Consider the following 12,955-nt stretch of genomic DNA (forward strand, 5'->3'; position numbering starts at 1 on the left):
ATTTGGCCTTGGAAAATACATCTTTAATATCCTGATAACAGGTGGGCACTTGAGATAAATCAGGAGAGCATAGTGTCACTTTAGGAAGAACCCGTGTAGGGTCTTCCTTAATGAAATTCAGACTCACCTCTCCCGTGCCCTGGCTACCGGCACCTTTGACGTGACAGTTGCTCACGGAATGACCCAACTGACCGCAGTAGAAGCACCGCCCTTCCCTCAGCCGGCGTTGACGTTCCTCAGGGGAGAGACGGAACCTGCCCAGTTGCATGGGCTCATCCGTGGTGACGCTAGCCAGTGGACTGAGACTGGCAGCAGGGAATCTGCCTTGGTTTGGCTTGTCACCGAGGCTCGTCCTCCAAGTGCGCGGTGAAGCATCCCTCCGCCGATCTCCATCCAGCTCGCGATCCAAAAGCCTTCTGTCGATCTTGAGGGCGAGAGCGATGAGAGTGTCCAAGTCGGGTGGCAGGTCTAGCGGGACTAAATGATCCTTGACGGCGGGGGATAGTCCTTGAAAAAAGGCATCGAGTAGCGCCCGATTATTCCAATGAGTCTCAGCTGCTAGAATGCGAAACTCAATCGCGTAATCTGACACCCTGCGCTTGCCTTGTTGTAAGGTGACAAGGGAGCGAGCTGCCTCACGATCAGGAGTGGAAAATTTAAAAATTTGCTCCATAGTCTTGACGAAAAAAGCCCATGAATGACACGCGGCAGAATTGCGGCTCCATTCAGCAGTAGCCCACGCCTCCGCACGACCAGTCAGGTGGGAAATGACGAATGCGATCTTTGCCCGCTCGGTGGGGAAGGCGGCTGCCTGCAGTTCAAAGTGGAGTTCGCACTGCGTGATGAACGGCTTAATGTTCCCAGATTCTCCAGAGAACCTCTCCGGTCGAGAGAGCTGTGGGCAGACAGCAGCGGAGGTGGCAGGTGGCTGCATGGTGACTACTTCACACGGAAATACCGTGGCAGTACTGGGTTTGGTGCCCACTGGTTCCTTCTCTTGAAAAAAATTCAAAAGAAGTTCAAACTGCGAGGCCACCTGTCTCATCATATTGTCCTGATTCCTTGACAGTCCCTCTAGATGAAGGTGGAGGGCGGCAATCTGCTCATCCTGCTTCGCGAGGCGTTGACCCTGCGCTTGAAGGGCTTTGCGCACCGGGTCTGAGTCTGCTGGGTCCATGTTCTGGCCAGTTCGTTCTGTCATGAACGGAACAGAGGATAGGACCCAAAAATGCACGACTCCAAAACAAATTGACAGTTTCCAAAAAGAGAGGTTTAATAGACGGGCATAGGTCGGTACATAGGCAGGCAATCCAAGAGAGGCAACAGTATCCAAAAACATGAGGCAAAGAGACAAGGTCGATAATCGGAACAGGGTCAAGTCTTACTGTGAATCTATGACGTGGAAACAAGGAATGCTGGAACGCGACGACAAGGTACAACGAACTGGCAATGAGAGGAAATGAGACACGAGGTTATATACAAGGGGTAATTAGGGTGAACGAGGCACAGGTGATGAAGATGCTCACATGAGCAGGTGTGTGTGAAACAGGGGGGGAAGACAAAACCCGGAACACACACACATATGACAGGTAATGCCGGTACATTTTTTATTTATTTATTTTTTTTGACAACTGCAAAAGATGCAGAATCGAATGACTAATATTACAATAGTCCGGTGCTATGACCATTGTGCAAAGGGCGCCGAGACTTCAATCAGAATCAGAATCAGAATCATCTTTATTTGCCAAGTATGTCCAAAAAACACACAAGGTATTTGTGTCCGGTAGTTGGAGCCGCTCAAGTACGACAACAGACAGTCAATTAACAGAGAACACTTTTAAGACATAAAGACATTGACACAAAAAAACAGTCACTGAGCAATAAAGGGTTGCTAGTTATCTGGTAATGGCGGTACATTTTTTCTTTTTCTTTTGACAATTGTGCAAAAAGATGCAGAGTCCTCTCGCACTTAGAGCAGTTCGAATGACTAATATTGCAATAGTCCGGTGCAATGGCCATTGTGCAAAGGGTGCCGAGACTTCAAGGAGTGTATGCGGTTTAAAGTGACGTGTAGTGCGATAATCTGGGACAATGTTGATTGTGCAAATGTTGCAGATACTCCTCAATCAGTGTGCAAATGGAGCAGATGCTACTCTGGCGTGAGTGCCCAGTATTGGTCAACAACAGATATGCAAATAGTGCAGCGTGGCGAGACTAATACAGTGAGTGGACAAGTAATGTATAATTGGCCCCACAGAAATGTGACAACAAACCCAAGACAAAAAAAAAATTGCCAACATGTTGTAATGAAATTGTAGGTTAGGTGTTTAAGAAGTTGATTGCAAGAGGGAAGAAGCTGTTGGAATGTATGCTAGTTCTAGTTTGCATTGATCGGTAGCGCCTACCTGAGGGGAGGAGCTGGAAGAGCTGGTGACCGGGATGTGGAGGGTCCGAGAGGATTTTGCACACTCTTGTCTAAGTTCTGACAGCGTGCAAGTCTTCAAGGGTGGGTAGGGGAGTACCGACAATCCTTTCAGCAGTTTTGATTGTCCGTTGCAGTCGGAGTTTGTCCTTTTTTGTAGCAGCACCAAACCAGACTGTGATGGAAGAACACAGGACTGATTCGATGACCGCTGTGTAGAACTGCCTCAGCAGCTCCTGTGGCTTTCTCAGAAGCCGCAGGGGCCTTTTTGAGGACAGAGTTGATGTTGATCGCCCACTACAGGTCCTGAGAGACTGTAATTCCCAGGAACTTGAAGGTCTCGACGGTTGACACAAGGCAACCGGACAGCGTAAGGGGCAGCTTTGGCAAAGGATGCCTCCTGAAGTCCACAATCATCTCTACAGTCTTGAGTGTGTTCAGCTCCAGGTTGTGTTGGCCGCACCAGAGCTCCAGCCGCTCCACTTCCTGTCGATATGCAGACTCGTCACCGTCCTTGATGAGGCCGAACAAACTTCAGGAGTTTGACAGCCGGGTGCATTGAGGTGCAGTCGTTCGTGGAGAGAGAAAAGAGCAGTGGAGAGAGGACACAACCTTGGGGCGCCCCAGTGCTGTTGCTGCGTGTGGATGAGGGGGCCTCCCCCAGCCTCACCTGCTGTGTACTGCCCGTCAGTAAGCTGTAAATCCACTGGCAGATTGCTGGTGAGACGCTGAGCTGGAGAAGCTTGGAGGAAAGGAGTTCAGGGATGATGGTGTTGAATGCTGAGTTGAAGTCCACGAACAGGATCCTGCACATGTGGACACCCTTACGCTTGAACATGTTCGTTATGGACAATCCGTGATGAGCATAGAAGTCCAATAACAGAGCACCGCTCGGGTTCTGAATGGGGGGGGGGCGTTCCTCCCAATCACGCCCCTCCAGGTCTCACTGTCATTGCCCATGTGAGCATTGAAATCCCCCAGCAGAACGATGGAGTCCCCAGTGGGAGCGATCTCCAGCACGCCCTCCAACGACTCCAAAAAGGGTGGGTACTCTGAACTGCTCTTTGGTGCATAGGCACAAACAACAGTCAGGACCCACCCCCCACCCGAAGGCGGAGGGAGGCTACCCTCTCATCCACCGGGGTGAACCCCAACGTACAAGCGCCGAGCCGGGCGGCCATAAGTATACCCACACCTGCTCGGCGCCTCTCACCGTGGGCAACTCCCGAGTGGAAGAGAGTCCAACCCCTCTCGAGAGGACTGGTACCAGAGTCCAAGCTGTGTGTGGAGGCGACCTCGCCCTCACACACCAACCCTTCTCCTTCCTGCCATAGAGGTGGCATTTCACGTCCCTTGAGCCAGCTTCTGTAGCCGGGGAGCAGATCGCCTAGGTCCCTGCCTTCGCCAACCGCCCAGCTTGCACTGCACCCCTATGGCCCCTCCCACAGGTGGTGAGCCCATAGGAAGGGGGACCCACGTTACCCTTTCGGCCATGAGTGCAGGCCCAGCCACCAGGCACTCGCCTTCGAGCCCCATCTCCACACTTCTCTAACTTACTCTCACAAAATAAAAATCCACTTTAATTTAAAATATGGTCAGGTTATCCATGATTTTTTACTTAACTGTGTGTGTATAGACAGTTATACAGTAAGATGACAGATGTAGACAGAATGAAGACTTACAATTTCTAACTTCAAAGCTGTTTCATCTAGACTATAGGTGTCAAACTCAAGGCCTGGGGGTCAGATGCGGCCCGCCACATCATTTTATGTGGCCCGCGAAAGCAAATCATGGTCGTCAACTTTCGTGATTTTTGCTAAAATCTGTACTCAAATTCCAAATTGTCATAATAATAAACAATAATGTTGAGATATTGCATTTTTCTATTACCAAACCCTTCTTCTACAGGAACTTAAACAATACTTGAACAAACTATTATCCTTGTCTTCTGATTTCAAAACTAGTTATCCCTCAATTTGTTGTGTAATGGTCATAATATGTTTTGGTGATGATTAAACATTTATATGTTTCAATGTTCTAACGGCCCTCTGAGGGAAATCATAACTACAATGCGGCCCGAGACAAAAAAGAGTTTGACACCCCTGGTATAGATCGTAAGAATCTCTGATCTCATGTCACTCAAAGTGAGAAGCTGAAGGAGAAACGAATTCCTGTACTTAATCTGCTGACTGAGAGCTCTCGGGTGCACAGGGAGACACGTCACTATTTGCGACAACAGGTACATTTTCTTTGCTTTTCTTTTTTTAACCAACATTAATTTGATAATAAATAGAGCAGATAGGTATTCCTGAAAGGGATCCTCTTAGAATTTTGTGACACATGGTCACACAATCTTGGAAATTTCCCCTTGTCTGTGACTCCATGTCTTTAGACATCCCGTGGACAGTGCTGACAATGCTTTCTTTCAACCGACCCCAAATCTTACCTCCCCTGACGGCTGTTGCTATCCATCTGTCCAGAACACGATCCCACACTGAGAGGGCAGCTGGTCCGCCTGATGACCCATGTTGACACAGATGTGAAGCACTGTGCCGCTGAGCTTCTGTTTGTGCTCTGCGAGGATAATGGTACAGTACTGTCCTAACTGCACTAAAGGAACATATGTGGTCAGCAGGATAAAGCTACTGTACTGTATTCCAACTTGAGATACACAGTAAACTCTCTGGCCACAACATTAGGTGGACGTACTGGTGTGCCGTGCATGCCAACCTGGGTCTTCAGTGGAGACTTGCCTGACTTAACCCACCTTTTAATACCACCACTATCAAGACGTAATTTTAAAAACCATCAATACTATACAACACAAAACAACAACAAAATACAATATAACAGCATGAACACTGTGCCACCTACATCATCTTAAGCAGTTCAATCAATATTGATCACATGACAAAAACATAAAGAATGTAAATAAAATAGAGTGAACCGTCGTTTTACATTCCAGGGAAGTAGCGGACAAATATTTATTACATTATTATATAAATTCAGAAGTTTTAAATTTGCAAGCCAATGCCAATATGTGATACTTTATTGAGGTTAAGTTATTTTACTCATCCACTTGAGGTCACCATCCACACACTCTACACCAGCAAATATCTTTGTGCTCTGCTTCAGCGACGTGATGAGCCTACGTGAACATGATGTGAACAGCCAATTTCCTGCCTTAAATATTGGCACCGTTGCTCACACTGCAGGTCCTGGCAATGTAGTCAGCTCAGAGCATTATGGGTGCCCAGAATTCATTGCAGTGATGTTTTTAACTACTGTACTGTAGTTGTAGGAAATCAAGCTAAATGTTGCTCTTTACTTGCATTTATTCCTGCCGATATTGTGATGAGTGTGTCCATTAGCTATTTGTCGGGCTCAGGTTGGTATTTATGAATTTATTTCATAAAACTCCGACGGTGGCTTGTGTTTTAAACACTGACTTTCTGGTCATGTTCTTTGTATCTTCAAGCAATTTGGTAACTTGCTAGATGCATGAATGGCAATTACTCTTGAAGATATATTTTTATGTTAAGAAAAAGAGCCCAACTGAGCTTCTGTGAGTCATTGCTACCATGTTAAAATCATATGGCCAATAAAGCTAACTGTGCCAGAGATGTCCTGGTGAGTATAGCTGCACTACACTGACCTATCTGCAAAAGTGAACCATGATATAGTGAGGGATCATACTCACCAGAGATGCTGATTATTAAATGCATTAATTTGTGTAGATTGCTATGGATTTTGCTCATCAAAGTTGATTGTAAGTTTTGCACTGTTGTGGGTGTGATCCCAGCCAACTTCAACCCTGTCCAATCAAAGTGGCTCCTCTGATTCCTTTTAAATGGGGCACACTTATCTCTGTGCGGAAGTGAATGGTGTGTAATTGCAGCAATCTGTGCATTGTCACTGCTCTTGGCCGGTATGGCAACAGACATGAGAGGGTACCCTTATTAAATACAGAATTAGCTGGTGATAACTGCCGGTGAGGTGGCATGGTGGATGATTGGTTAGCGACATCCGCCTCACAGTTCTGAGGACCCAGGTTCAAATCCGCCCTCGCCTGTGTGTAGTTTGCATGTTCTCCCCATGCCTACGTGGGTTTTCTCCGGGTACTCCGGTTTCCTCCCACATCCCAAAAACATGCACGGTAGGTTAATTGACGGCTCTAAATTCCCGTAGATGTGAATGTGAGTGCGAATGGTTGTTTGTTTATATGTGCCCTGCGATTGGCTGGCGACCAGTTCAGGTTGTAACCCGCCTCTCGCCCAAAGATAGCTGGGGTGGGCTCCAGCACGCCCATGACCCTAGTGAGGATAATCGGTAGAGAAAATGAATCAATGAATGAATAACCGCCGGTGACTTGAATACAGTAGGTACGAAAAGTATTCAGACCCCCTTAAATATTTCACTCTTTGTTATATTGCAGCCATTTGCTAAAATCATTTAAGTTAATGTTTTCATTAATGTACACACAGCACCCCATATTGACAGAAAAAAAGGTAATTTTTGAAATTTTTGCTGATTTATTAAAAAGGAAAAACTCAAATATCACACAGCCATAAGTATTCAGACCCTTTGCTTGGACACTCATATATTTAACTCGGGTGCTGTCCATTTCTTCTGATCATCCTTAAAATGGTTCTCCACCTTCATTGGAGTCCAGCTATGTTTGATTATACTGATTGGACTTGATTAGGAAAGCCACACCCCTGTCTATATAAGACCTTACAGCTCACAGTGCATGTCCGACCAAATGAGAATCATGAGGTCAAAGGAACTGCCTGAAGAGCTCAGAGACAGAATTGTGGCAAGGCACAGATCTGAGCGAGGTTACAAAATAATTAGGGACTTAAGGTACCTAAGAGCACACCGGCCTCCATAATCCTGAAAGGGAAGACGTTTGGGACGATCAGAACCCTTCCTAGAGCTAGCCGTCCGGCCAAACTGAGCAATGGGGTAGAAGAGCCTTGGTGAGAGAGGTAAAGAAGAACCCAAAGATCACTGTAGCTGAGCTCCAGAGATGCAGTCGGGAAATGGGAGAAAGTTCTAGAAAGTGAACCACCACTGCAGCCCTCCACCAGTCGGGCTTTATGGCAGAGTGACTCGATAGGGATATCCTGGACCAAATCCTTCTCCAGAGTGCTAAGAACATCAGACTGGGCCGAAGGTTCACACCTTTAACAAAGAGAATGACCCTAAGTACACAGCTAAAATATATTGGCTCTCACCTTGTAATGTGCTAAGTAGCTCATATTGTGCATTAGGTTAACTGAAAACTCTAAATTGCCCCTTAGGTGTGAATGTGAGTGCGAATGGTTGTTTGTTTATATGTGCCCTACGATTGACTGGTGACCAGTTCAGGGTGTAACCCAACTCTCACCCAGAGTCAGCAAGGATAGTCATCAGTGACGATCAGTATGTTTGTGTCTCCTGCGTCAGTTGACCCAACTTTCATACATTTTTATGAAAAGTGCTATGTCAATAAATGTTGATTGATTGGAGGGCAGACCTTGTGATAGAAGTTTTGTGTTTGATCTCATTACACTTGGGTGGCCAGTGAGTATATACCTACGTGCGTTTACCTTTCTTGGCATTAAGAATGCATTTTTCCACTTTCATAATGTCATGTAGCATTTGTACACTTTTATAATTAAAGTTTACTGCGCAGTAAATTGTCCATTGTTTTTCTGTTTTGTGAACTACACGAGTTACGTGAATGCTGCTGGTCTGCTGGCAGCTCGAGGACTGCTATATGGGAGAAGGAATTCCAGTATGCATCCCAGTACTCCGGTGACTCTGGCTCAGACACAGAAGAGTACCGTGAGGCCAAAGCCAGAATTAACTTGGTGATGGACCGGGTGGAGAAAGAGCAGCCTGACCCGAAGGAGGGCATGACGAAGGAGTAGGAGGCCTGTCGCCTCATCAGCATGATAAACCGACTATCACAATGAGTCTTCACATTCTATTGTCCTTAATATATAAGGGAATGTCCTACATTGATGTGACCTTTTTGGTACCTCGTAATCATATCATTCAGCCATTGTGTGTGACAGACGATGCATAGACACATTTTGAAAGTGTGTACACTGCAAGAAGAGGACGATGAAGATGAAGGGGAAGATATAGATATGCCAGAGGAGAGGGGACAAGACAAACACATGAACTAAATGATTATTTAATCAGCTGTTAGTAATGCACTTGATGTAAAAACATGCAAACATTTCATTATCCATCCATCCATCCATCCATTTTCTGAGCCGCTTCTCCTCACTAGGGTCGCGGGCGTGCTGGAGCCTATCCCAGCTGTCATCGGGCAGGAGGCGGGGTACACCCTGAACCCTACAGACATAACCAAACATTTGTTCACTGTCTGACAACCTGATTACATGACGGAGAATTCAATACAACACAAATCAACTGTAAATGTACGATACGTGGCCAACATGTACGCCAACTGGCTGGGTTTGAGGATTGACAACCTACACTAAAATAGGGTACTAAATGGATTCTTGTTCTGCACTCATTATTATTTTTCCCCCCCTGTAGTTTAGCTGTAGTTTGCATGTATTCCTGCTAACAAATACAAAAAATACAAAAAATCTAACCACCTGATGAAAATAATGCATGCACTATCATCTTCCAAATTGAAGGTGATACCAAGGTGATCTCGGATACAATAATTTTGCTAATGATCATAAAACTATGACATACAATGTCACTCAGTGTCCAGTTTTAATTACGGATTGACAATCTGAGACAAATCCAGAGTGACATAATCACTTTAGACAGCATCGGAACAAATCATCCACCACAACCTGCCTTCACTACATTTTGCAAACAGACTACAATGACATTGTGAGGCATTTGGAGAGCAAATGGATAGGCAGGATGAAAACATATTGGAGGAATGCCTGATAGAGAAAGGTGAGAACAAAAGAGTAGAGGACTGGAACAGGTTTATTTCACAAGGAGTGCCACTGGTTGAAAAAGAGGAAGGGGAAGTCTTGGATGAATGGAGATCTGATGAACCAGTGACCCCACAGCAGGTCTAAAGACTCGACAGGTACACTGAGGGTAAGACAGAATTTTAAATATAATCCACAGTACATTATCATACACTACTTTTTTTCTACAATCTAAATGCTGAAATCGGATTTGGTTCATGTCGTGTTTGCTGAATATGCCAGATTACCTGTGTTTGCCAGTGGACAACATCTACAACATCAACTTCTCTCACTTCAAGATCAGACTTGGACAGTGGCGTGGTCATCCTTGACATAAAAAAACATCGTCCAACAGGTGAATATGAACTTTTGTAGGGACAGGACCTGCAAACACTCTCAGAAGAATGAAAAGCCAGTCCAAATCTAAATACAGTAAAGTATACTTTAAATCATGCATGAACCTTTTTTTTTTTGGGTAAAAAGTTAATGACAACTTGCTCATTGATAAAAATAGCGATGTTTGTATGTCCATTCAGTTCAGTAGGATACACAGTGCTTAACATGAGACCATCACCCAATGTAACGTTTATGCTGCAGCGTCCCTAAATGAACAGCATTGCTAATTACTAAACTCATTTTCTACAAACGTACATTTCTCTAATGGTAATATAGAAGTCCTTTAACCAAAATTATATTTTTTAATGCTCAAATAAAATTATTATTGTTACCCAGTTTTCAGATGTACTGTTTTACTAAAAAAAACTAAGTTAAATTAAAAAAAAGAAAGCATATTCTTTTTTATCGATACAGATGTCAAATTATAGTTATTTACTTATGTTAACAGAACAGAAAAAAATGTTTTTTTGTGGTTGAATGTCATGCTTGATTAATTTCTGAAGCTCAGTGATTCTAAAGTTTGGATATAAAAAGGTAAATGAACTTTAAAATTCCTCATTCCTGTGCAAATTGGTAAAATGTTCACTAAAATTTAATGAGTCTGCACTTCATGTGATACTGGATATTTTCTTCTCGTTTATATGACAGGTATTGTTCTTTTCTGTAAAGTCTCTCCGCAGCCATCCTATCTGAATTTATGCCTGGCTCAGACTAGATTTCAGCCCTGTTATTGGCTCGATTTGCCATCGCGGCTGACTTTCCAGATCGAGCCCAACACAGTGTGTTGGGAACAACAAATTTGTTATAATGAGATTATATTTATTATTTGGCGTCAGAGAAGCACTAAGATGCCAAAATGAAAAGTCTAGCTTGTTTGATTTTTTTGGGGGGGATATCTTCCGTGTTGTGTGACATATCGGCGAGAACCTTCAAACATAGCACCTTGACACTAATAGGATTGCATCTTGCAATGGCACCTTGCCTCCCTTGGTCGCCGTTATCAACATCTATTTGCATGCACAAACCAATGTTTACCAAAAGTTTAGAGCATGTATCGACAGCACACCGGCATAAATACGTTTATATCGAAATAGACAATATCAATGGATAAAGGAGTGTCCCACATATCAAATTGAGCCATCCAGGCTCCAATAATGGAACTACAGGGCAGTATATGACAAGTATATTGCTACTCTTTTGATGGCAAATGATATTGATAGATTATTGATTTGTTGTCATATTTCTATAATATGATGTGTCTGGATCCTTACTGCATTGGTTTGCAGTTGTCCACTATAATCTTAATCTTTTTCATGTACTAATCTAATTGATCAATTTCTAAATAACCTATAATCTGATTTAATGTAAATACAGTACAATATATCCCATAAATAAATGATAGCATTTTTTTTCCCTCATGGGGCACTATGTAAAGTAGATTGTATGTGAAAATGTTCACGTACTCAAAACTGTTCAGAGCCCATTTCAAATTTACAAACAAAGATACAGTTGTTTGCAATGACCAAACAAACAAAAAAAAAAAAGACAATCTAAATCAGCCATGCCCAAAGTCCGGCCCGCGGGCCAAATCCGGCCCGTGTCAAAATTTCCTCTGGCCCAAAGCATCATGTCATAAAATCAATAATACGTGGCCCGCCAGCACAGTTTACCACAGTAAACAATACACACATACAAAAAAAAGCCATTTTATATTTCACCAGAGAGTGCCAGTAGACCTGTGGCCGCACTCGTCGCGTGACCCCTCTGTGAACTTTTACCCCTCGGGTATGTTTTTAGCCCATTTCTAAAATGGCAACTGAAACGAAAAAGAGGAAAGTTGACAACGAGAGCTGCCGTGTCCAGGACAAGTAGATTTTTTGTCACTGACATACGAAACAACTGTGTCTGCCTAATTTGCCAAGAGACTAGCTGTTTTCAAAGAATTTAATATTAAGAGGCACTACCAGACGAAACATGCTAACTACGACAAGCTAGGGGTGAACAAACGCGCCGAAAAACTGAGGCCACTGGAAGCTGTTTTGATAGCACAGCCGTGATTTTTCACAAGAGCCCGTGACTCAAATGAAAATTCTACAAAGGCGAGCTACGAGTCTCAGTGAATTAATTTTTTTGTGATGATCAAACCAGAGTTTTATTAAATTTCTGTCATCTGATTTGAGAATACTATAGTCAAATCAGATGAAAGGATAGTATAGTCACTATACTATTCTTTGTCAAAATGCATTGGGATGTGATTTGTTAAAACAAAATCAATAAATAGATGTTTCTAAAAAATTTCTGTCAACTTTCATAAAATAGTTCATCCATCCATCCATCCATCCATCCATTTTCTGAGCCGCTTCTCCTCACTAGGGTCGCGGGCGTGCTGGAGCCTATCCCAGCTGTCATCGGGCAGGAGGCGGGGTACACCCTGAACTGGTTGCCAGCCAATCGCAGGGCACATAGAAACAAACAACCATTCGCACTCACAGTCATGCCTATGGGCAATTTAGAGTCTCCAATTAATGCATGTTTTTGGGATGTGGGAGGAAACCGGAGTGCCTGGAGAAAACCCACGCAGGCACGGGGAGAACATGCAAACTCCACACAGGCGGGGACGGGGATTGAACTCAGGTCCTCAGAACTGTGAGGCTGACGCTCTAACCAGTCGGTCACTGTGCCGCCAAAATAGTTCATTTGTATTTAATTTATTATTATTTTAACCTGTAACTATCCTGGTAATCCAATTGAAAACAGATTCTCATTTGTAATATCGACCTAGCTGCAGACAGCAAAGTGATATAGTTACATATAGTTACATATTTACATGTTAGTTTACAATGGTAATGGTTCGAGGAATGTCAGGCCGAATGGTCGGCCCCCATACATTTTCATCTGACCAAATCTGGCCATCTTTGCAAAATGTTTGGACACCCCTGATCTAAATAGATCAACACAACTGTTACTACTGTACAAGTGGCCATCTATTAAAAGTTTGTACATATTACAAATCTAATGTAATTTAGTTTCAATTGCAGCTGTATTAATACAGGTACAGATCTGAGTGAGCTCTACAAAGTTTTGGAACAAAGAGAAAACCTAGCAACAATGGGGCAGTCTGAATGTGGAGGTAGTGGGTTGAAGGGGGGGCTACATGGAAAGAATGGGGAGGGGCATAGAGAGG

The sequence above is a fragment of the Phyllopteryx taeniolatus genome, chromosome 16 (assembly GCF_024500385.1).
Source record: "Phyllopteryx taeniolatus isolate TA_2022b chromosome 16, UOR_Ptae_1.2, whole genome shotgun sequence".
Classification (NCBI taxonomy): Eukaryota; Metazoa; Chordata; class Actinopteri; order Syngnathiformes; family Syngnathidae; genus Phyllopteryx; species Phyllopteryx taeniolatus.